Source organism: Carlito syrichta, unplaced genomic scaffold, assembly GCF_000164805.1.
Source record: "Carlito syrichta isolate Samal-C Ts95f unplaced genomic scaffold, Tarsius_syrichta-2.0.1 Scaffold309876, whole genome shotgun sequence".
Lineage (NCBI taxonomy): Eukaryota > Metazoa > Chordata > Mammalia > Primates > Tarsiidae > Carlito > Carlito syrichta.
The window spans coordinates 402,917-412,429 of record NW_007253972.1 but is presented as its reverse complement, the minus strand read 5'-3'; the positions used below and the strand labels follow the sequence as shown (position 1 = coordinate 412,429).

Genomic DNA, 9,513 nt, shown 5'->3' with positions numbered 1-9,513 from the left:
CAATGGATAGATTTAACTGTATAATAGAAATAGATGGAGAAGAAATTAGTAAACTGGAATATCGTTCATTACATGTGTTAAATTAAGATTAGCCTAAAGTTATCTCCTTACATCTTTTAAATTCAGCCTAAAGGTTTCTCTGTACATAGTGAACTATAACCTAACTGGATGTGTAAACAGACTATATGAATTTTGGCCAATCAAAGGCAGCCAACTGTTCCAACCGTGTTCAAATACAGCAAACACTAAGCTGTAACTAACCCGGCTGTTTCTGAACCTCACATCATTTTCAATATGTCACTTTCCTTTTTCTGTCCATAAATTTTCTTCGACCATGTGGCAGTCCAGAGTCTCTCTGAACCTGTGCCCAAGTCACAAATTGTTCTTTGTTCAATTAAGTTCTGTTACATTGAATTTTTCTAAAGTTTGTCTTTTAACACACACAGTAAAGCCAGAAAGATAAAGATGTGAAACTGTTCTTAATAAGCATTCCAGGGAAAAAAGACAGAAAGAATGGGTTAGAGGCAATAGTTGAAGATATAAGGCTGAGAATTCTCCAGAATGAAGAAAGACATGATTGAAGCAGCACACCAAACACTATAGGTAAAATAAAACAATCTGTACATAGATACTATAGAACAGTAAAGTTACAGGAAAACTCTAGCAAGCAGAAAAAAAGATATATAATTGGCAATGCCATTGGCATTTCACCCCGGAGATGTGATCTCACCATTTTGAGATATTTCTGGGCATTCCATTGCCATATAACTAGTGGCATTCAAATACTACTAATACTACTACTAACATTGTTTGAGGACTTACACTCATCTGTATGCTTTTCTGTATGTTAACTCATTAAATTCCCCTAACAACCCTAGGAGTTACTACTATTATCTTCACTTTACATTGAGGAAACAGAGGCACTGAGAGATTTAAGTACTCGAGTAAGGTAACACAGCTAGTAAAAGGTAGAAATGGAATTTAAATCCAGGCTTTCTGACTCCAAAGCCTGAGTTGACTTTACAAGAGCCTGATAACATAGGCTGGATGAGTGTGATCTATGTTCTAGTTCCTATCTACCGGGCCCCTCCTACACCCCACAAAGCATCAGTACATCATTCTGACTGGGGTCTCATCTTTGAATCAACCGTCGGCTGCTTTCATCTCCTCCCCACTCCCAGTCCATTTCATTTGGTCCTTCAGGCTGATGGCAACTCAACTTTAGAAATAGTTCCATGAGGTGCTTCTAGTCATGGGTGAGTACAATGAGAATTCAGCCTCAATAGATACATGTGAAGGACTAATTAAATCCATCTGAGAACCTGCAGCTCAAACTGCCTCACACATTTCAAAGGAAAGCACTCGTCTGCCTATTTCAGGTAGAACAAAATATTCAGTAAGAGCTGATGCACACTGAGACTCTACAACGACGTCATTTTTATGGACCACAAAAAATTCCATAAAAATAATGTTAAGTGTACACGATTTCATAACTGAAAAATCAGAGAGTTAAGGCAGAACCTTTTCACTTATTACTACCCAAAATTCTTTCTGGCCTCTGACTTCAGTTTCGCAGACCTTCATACATCAATATTTAAAGTTTTCATTTATCTGTGAAGTAAAAGTGCTTAAAAAATTAAGAATTGGCCATGGATGCAAAAAGGAAAAAAAGAATAAGAAAGAAAGAAAAAAAGCTGCAGACACAAAGCCCCAATTACTGATTAATGTGGAAAAAAAGTATACTTGAGAGAATAAAAAGTTCTGAAGTGGGAATTAAGTATTTGATTTTTAGCATAAGCAGAACATTTCACCACCATTTTGTGTGACTTAATAATTGCAAATCCAGAAAATGGACAACGGGATGAGTTTGAATTCATCATTGGCCGTCAAGAGAACTGGATTCTTGTACCTAATCTACCTGTAGGGCATGTGACTTTTATAGACTTCATTTGCATATAAAAATAGAGTTAATCATATAGCCCCCTATTTTGTGAAAGCACTGAGAATAATTTAAATTAAGGAATAGATGACAAAATGCTGATTGTGACTAAGTTCTTGAAAATGCATTAATTACCAGATCCCCAAGGTGATACGCAAACAAATGTTCCAACAGATGTACGAAGAAGAATATCACACAGACACACTCTATGTACTATCATGAAGTCCTCAAAAGCCAAAACGTTTTCCAGTCCAGCCTTTTCAATTAGAGAAGAGGTCTCCCAGTACACTAAGAGAATCTCAACACAAGTAATATGTAGATGAGAAACACTTGGGAAGTAAAGGGAAAGAAAATATTTTGATTTTCTGATCATTCTTTTTTTTTTTTTTGAGTCAAGGTCTTTGTTGCCCAGGCTTGAGTGCAGCCTGCATGATCACGGTTCACCACAGCCTCAACCTCCTGGGCTCAGGCGATTCTCCTGCCTCAGGCTCCTGAGTAGCTGAAACTACAGGCACACGCCCTGGTTCTCCCTTTCAATTCTTCAAACCCACCAAACAGATTCCTGCCCCAGTCATTGTACTTGCCGCTCTACTTAAAATCTTTTTCTGCCTATTCTTTACCTAGTTAACTCTCATTTATCTTCAGATAACAGTTTAAACATCACTTTGTCCAAGATGCCTTTCCTGGCTCTTCAGTTTAAATTAGGGCTCCTTCATCATTCCAGTTATATACTTTCATATAATGTTTAAGTGTGTATGTGTGTATTTATATACTTTTTTTTTTTGGTCTTCCTCACTAGGCTATAAGCTCCAAGAGGATACAAATCATGCCCCTTGGTCCATCACTGAACACTCAAAGCTCAGCACAGTACTTGGCACAATAAATTTTTTTTGAAGGGATATATGACCCTGTAAGGTGGATAACTCCTTATTTTATTTTTTGATTAGGAAATATAGTTTATTTAGAAAATAGATTGTAGAGAAAAAGAGGGTGGATTCACCTCCCCAAGATTGAAAAGGAACGAGAACTTAAAGAAAGCATGGCTGCCAGAGCTTAGAAAAAGCATCTACTCTATATTTTAGAGGAGACACGAAAATCCAGGGTTAAGCAATTTTAAAGAACTGGAACAATATTCTGATATTGGACTAGAAAATATTAGAATTTTTTTTCAGCATGGTCTATTTGATTCTGAAGACAAGTAGACTATTACATTCTGGACCAATACTATACTTTCTACTAGGTTTTCCTTGACAACCACATATGCATTCACAAATATACACAGACTTGTACTTTAAGTGGTGACATTTTTTCTTTTTTTTGAGTCAGAGTCTCACTCTGCCGCCCAGCTTAGAGTGCAGTGGCATGCTCACAGCCACCCCAGCATTGACCCACTGGGCTCAGCGATCCTTCCGCCTCAGCCTTCCAAGTAGCCAGAACTACAGGCATGTGCTACCATGCCTAGCTAATTTTTTCATTTGTTGTAGAGACAAGATCTCGCCAAGTTGCCCAGGCTAGCCACGAACCCTTGGGCTCGGGCAATCCTCTCACCTTGGCCTCTCAGGTGGTAAGATTTTTAAGGTTTCTTCCTTAAGAATATTTTCTAATTTTTTAAATGTTTTACTTTTCACTCTGCTGCAATTCATGATCCTTGGAAACTACTCAGCTTATTAGAGTAGACACAGTGAAAGAACTTGCAAAGGACAATGGACATTTCTGGTTGGGTCAGTGAAGGTACTATATTCAAACAATCATTTAATGGCTTAGAAATTAAGTTTTCAGAATGTTTTCCCTAAAATAACTTTGTGCAACTGATTTCTAGTCACAGCAGGTAACATTTATTTTAACGCCTTTCAAACTAATTCTATTGCTATTTCTTTCTTTTTTTTGAGTTGGAGTCTCACTCAGTCGCCCAGACTGAAGTGCAGTGGCCGCTCCCGGCCACCGCAGCCTCACCTGCTGGGCTCTGGTGATCCTTCCGCCTCAGCCTTCCAAGTAGCCGGAATTACAGGCACGTGCTACTATGCCCGTCTGATTTTTTTATTTATTGTAGAGATGAGGTCTCGCCAAATTGGCCAGGTGGGTCTCGAACCTGCGGGCTCAGGTAATCCATTCACCTCAGCCTCCCAAAGGTGCGGGATTACAGGCTGAGCCACCGAGCCCGACTCCTATTGTCATTTCTACTTCAGCACAACAACATGATTGATGGATTGATTGGAGTCAGGGTCTTGCTTTGTTGCCCAGGCAGGAGTGTAGTGGCACAGTCATGGCTCAACACAGCCTCAAACTCCTAGGCTCAAGCAATCCTTCTGCCTCAGCCTCCCAAGTAGCTGGGACTACAGGTGTGTGCCATCATGTCCTGCTAATTTTTTGATTTTTTGTAGAAACAAATTCTTGCTATGTAGTCCAGGCTGGTCTTGAACTCCTGGCATCAAGCCAGCCTCCTGCCTTGATCTCCCAAAGTGCTGGGATTACAGGCATGAACCACTGCACCTGGTCCACCCACATGATTAAAAGACTAGGTTTCTATGTAGGCTTTCATTATCTTGCTGCCTTCAGTAAGAGGAAGAGAATCTCTGCTTTGTCCTTGGGTGCAGACTTAAGTCAAATAAAAGGTGGATCTCAAATGCACTGAGACTGTATGTAGTGGAGGAAAAAACTTTTCCTCTACCACTGTAGGTTCAGTAATAGGAGCCTGCAAATTACGTTGGCAATTTACAGATAAACAGAAAAAAGGTTTGTTTTATATGTACATGGGGGGCAGGGGGGAGCTCACAGAACAGAAGTAAAAACCCCCAAAGCACTTAGGACTGAAAGATTGTATACCATTTTTTCAAAGGGTGATAAATTGTGGAGAAATGACAAGACAAAGAAAAAGAGGTTGTGCTTTTGGAGATGATAAATTGTGGGTAGGTAAATATATGAGAGAAATTAATGGAAGATAAGGGTTAATTTGCAAGGTTTGTTATACAGACTCAAGTTGGTGCTCAGTGATGAGTTGTTTCCTCTTCCTGTGGAAAGGTGAAAGAGGTAAGAGAGGTGTGGGGGGGGGTGGAGGCAGGGAAGGGCACCTTCACAAAGGGAAATTTATGCCATTTTTAGGCAGAAAGGGGAAAAGCAGAAAGTTCCTCTTGTGTCTACTGTTTCTTAATTGCCTTCAGCTCAAAATAATCCTCATGCCAAAGTTGCATATTTTGGGGAAGCAAATTCTGAATCCCCTTCAGTGTTCAACAAACCCAAGGAAATGGAAAAGGGGGGAGGGGAAAGGAAATAAATGATTTTGGGGGAGCCTGTTCAGAAAGTTTTTCTCAAACTTGCCTTCTGAGAAATATTCTGAGACCCTCTAGGATTTTCTTTTTTTTTTTAAACCATTAAAAAAAATGTACAATATACAGAAAACATAAAGGTTACCATTTTAACCATTTTAAGTGTATGGTTCAAGTGCATAAAGTACATTCACACTGTTGTGCAACCATCACTACCATTCATCTCCAGAACTTTTTTCATCTTGCAAAACTGAAACTATATGAATAGAAAACTAACTCCCCCTTCACCCCTCCCCCCAGCCTCTTGCAAACACCAATCTACTCTCTGCCACTATGAACTTGATTACTCTAGGTACCTTACATAAATTTTCTTTTCTTTCCTTCCTTCCTTTCTTTCTTTTTCCTTCCTTCCTTCCTTTCCAGGTCTCACTCTGTAATCCAGGCTGGAGTGCAGTGGCATGATCATGAAGATCACGGCTCACAGCAGCCTCTATTCCTGAACTCAGGCAATCCTTCCGCCTCAGCCTCCTGAGTAGCTGGGACTACAGGTACATGCCACCACACCCAGCTAATTTTTTGATTTTTTTATAGAGATGAAGTTTTGCTATGTTGCCCAGACTGGTCTCTAACTCCTGGGCTCAAGCAGTCCTGCTGCCTCAGACTCCCAAAATGCTAGGATCACAGGTGTGAGCCACTGCACTCACCCTCATATAAGTTTAATCAGATAGCATTTGTCCTTTTGTGACTGGCTTATTTTACTTGGCATAATGTCTTCAATGTTCATTTACATTTTAGCATGTGTCAGGATTCTTCCCCATCTTTTTTTTTCCAGGCAGGGTCTTGCTATGTAACCCAGGCTTTGTCTCCAACTCCTGGGCTCAAGCAATCCTCCCACCTCAGCTTCCTGAGTAGCTGAGACTACAGATATACACCAGTATGCCCAGCTCCCTCCTTTTTCAATGTTGAATAATATGCCATTTTATGTGTATACTACATTTTGTTCATTCATTAATCTATTGATGGACACTTGGGTTGCTTCCACCTTTGGGCTATTGTTTTTGTTGTTGTTGTTGTTGTTTGTTTGTTTGTTTTTTGAGTTGGAGTCTCACTCAGTCGCCCAGACTGGAGTGCAGTGGCACGCTCCTGGTCACCGCAGCCTGCTGGGCTCCGACCATCCTACCGCCTCAGCCTTCCAAGTAGCTGGAACTACAGGCGCGCGCTACCACGCCCGGCTAATTTTTTGATTTATTGTAGAGATGAGGTCTCGCCAAGTTGCCCAGGTGGGTCTCGAACCCGCGGGCTCAGGCAATCCACTCACCTCAGCCTCCCAAGGAGCGGGATTACAGGCTGAACCACCGAGCCCGGCTATTGTTAATAATGTTGCTATAAACAAGGTTGTGCAAATATCTTTTTTTTTGTTGTTTTTGAGTTGGAGTCTCACTCAGTCGCCCAGACTGGAGTGCAGTGGCACGCTCCTGGTCACCGCAGCCTGCTGGGCTCCGACCATCCTACCGCCTCAGCCTTCCAAGTAGCTGGAACTACAGGCGCGCGCTACCACGCCCGGCTAATTTTTTGATTTATTGTAGAGATGAGGTCTCGCCAAGTTGCCCAGGTGGGTCTCGAACCCGCGGGCTCAGGCAATCCACTCACCTCAGCCTCCCAAGGAGCGGGATTACAGGCTGAACCACCGAGCCCGGCTATTGTTAATAATGTTGCTATAAACAAGGTTGTGCAAATATCTTTTTTTTTGTTGTTTTTGAGTTGGAGTCTCACTCAGTCGCCCAGACTGGAGTGCAGTGGCACGCTCCTGGTCACCGCAGCCTGCTGGGCTCCGACCATCCTACCGCCTCAGCCTTCCAAGTAGCTGGAACTACAGGCGCGCGCTACCACGCCCGGCTAATTTTTTGATTTATTGTAGAGATGAGGTCTCGCCAAGTTGCCCAGGTGGGTCTCGAACCCGCGGGCTCAGGCAATCCACTCACCTCAGCCTCCCAAGGAGCGGGATTACAGGCTGAACCACCGAGCCCGGCTATTGTTAATAATGTTGCTATAAACAAGGTTGTGCAAATATCTTTTTTTTTGTTGTTTTTGAGTTGGAGTCTCACTCAGTCGCCCAGACTGGAGTGCAGTGGCACGCTCCTGGTCACCGCAGCCTGCTGGGCTCCGACCATCCTACCGCCTCAGCCTTCCAAGTAGCTGGAACTACAGGCGCGCGCTACCACGCCCGGCTAATTTTTTGATTTATTGTAGAGATGAGGTCTCGCCAAGTTGCCCAGGTGGGTCTCGAACCCGCGGGCTCAGGCAATCCACTCACCTCAGCCTCCCAAGGAGCGGGATTACAGGCTGAACCACCGAGCCCGGCTATTGTTAATAATGTTGCTATAAACAAGGTTGTGCAAATATCTTTTTTTTTGTTGTTTTTGAGTTGGAGTCTCACTCAGTCGCCCAGACTGGAGTGCAGTGGCACGCTCCTGGTCACCGCAGCCTGCTGGGCTCCGACCATCCTACCGCCTCAGCCTTCCAAGTAGCTGGAACTACAGGCGCGCGCTACCACGCCCGGCTAATTTTTTGATTTATTGTAGAGATGAGGTCTCGCCAAGTTGCCCAGGTGGGTCTCGAACCCGCGGGCTCAGGCAATCCACTCACCTCAGCCTCCCAAGGAGCGGGATTACAGGCTGAACCACCGAGCCCGGCTATTGTTAATAATGTTGCTATAAACAAGGTTGTGCAAATATCTTTTTTTTTGTTGTTTTTGAGTTGGAGTCTCACTCAGTCGCCCAGACTGGAGTGCAGCGGCCGCTCCGGGCCACCACAGCCTCGACTTGCTGGGCTCCGGCGATCCTTCCGTCTCAGCCTTACAAGTAGCTGGAACTACAGGCGCGCGCTACCACGCCCGGCTAGTTTTTGATTTATTGTAGAGATGAGGTCTTGCCAAGTTGCCCAGGCAGGTTTCGAACCCACGGGCTCAGGCAATACACTCACCTCAGCCTCCCAAGGCGCGGGATTACAGGCTGACCTTTTTGTGTCCCTGCTTTCAATTATTTTGGGGATATACCTAGAAGGGGAATTGCTTAATCATATGGTAATTCTATTTTTAATTTTGCTGTCTGGAATTCCAGATGGTTTTTTGCATTGCTGTATAGCATTCCATTATACGAATACTGTGCAAATTTACTTATGTATTCTATTATTGATGGTCTTTTGGGTTTTCCTATTTGGGAGCGATTGCAACAGATACAGCTATGAACAGTCTGATACCTGTCTGTCGGTGCACCCTCAGTATGCATTTCTTTTGGCTGTATAAGTAGTTTCGAAGGAGTTGTCCCAGTTTACATCCCAGCAGGGGAGTAGAAGTTTCAGTTACTTCACATCCTCACCAGCACTTGGTGTTTTCCATGTCTTTTTTTTCTGTTTTATTTTGAAAGATAAAAACAACCGAAGCAAAGTTGAGACTGATTTTTTGCGGGACTTTTTGGTTTCTGGTTTGGTTCTTTGAATTATTAGCCGTCTCCCGCTTCTACTTTGTCCAGCCAAATGCTGCAGGCCGTGTGAACGCGTGTTCGACTTTGCTCGACAGTTTTGCTTGTTCTGTCCCTCAAGATGTCATCTGGTCAGGAAAATAAGGTAGCCGGCTGCCTGCGGCAGAGCAAATCCTTCGGGGACTCTGTTAGTCTTATGATTCTGCAGGCGAAACTTATGCGTGCCTTCTTTGGTCGACTGCTCTTTTCTAGGGTCCTCTAGCTCAGAGCTCCCGCTCGCGCCTGGCCTCCCTACCGCACACCGGTGGTACCCCGAGGCGCCGGGAGCAGGGGCGGGGCCGTGGGCCGTTTCCTCGCGGAGCATGCGCAGACGAAGCCCGGCGCGAACGAAGCCCTGCGCATGCGCCGCAGCGCGGCGGGTCCACACAGATGCGGAGATTCGCGACTCCCGCGCCCCGCGGTCTCTGGCGGAGCTGCCGCTGAGCCTCTGTGACTGTGCCCGCGCTGTCCATAAAGTTCGTTCGCAAATCATCATCCTTCGAACGCGGGAGAGCGGGCGGCAAGCCAGCCGGGCAGCCCCGCCGGGGGAGCGGGCGCGTTGGGAGGAGCCGGCGGCGCGGGGCGGCTGGTCCGCGGGGGACGGTGAGTGCTGGCTCGCACTGTGGGGGGCGGCGCGGCGCTGGCTCCATCTCCGGGGCCGGGGTCTCCTCCGGCTGCGCGGGGGAGGAGCCCGCCTCGCCCTCGGGTCCCGGGACGTCCCAAACCCTGGGGAGCGGGGGGGAGGGGGCGTCGGGGCAGGGGCCTCCAGGCCGGGCTGCCTCCCGGCCCCCGA

The 9,513-nt window shown here is 45.1% G+C and overlaps 1 protein-coding gene across 1 annotated transcript in view; it reads left to right on the top strand.

Annotated features, from left to right (window-relative positions):
* The first annotated feature begins 9,077 nt into the window (after positions 1-9,077).
* Positions 9,078-9,513, top strand: part of RAB23 (RAB23, member RAS oncogene family) — a 34,486-nt gene continuing 34,050 nt past the window's right edge. The window contains exon 1 of the mRNA XM_021717593.1: positions 9,078-9,196. The gene's annotated coding sequence lies outside the window, so the exon portion shown is untranslated. The remainder of the gene's footprint in view (positions 9,197-9,513) is intronic.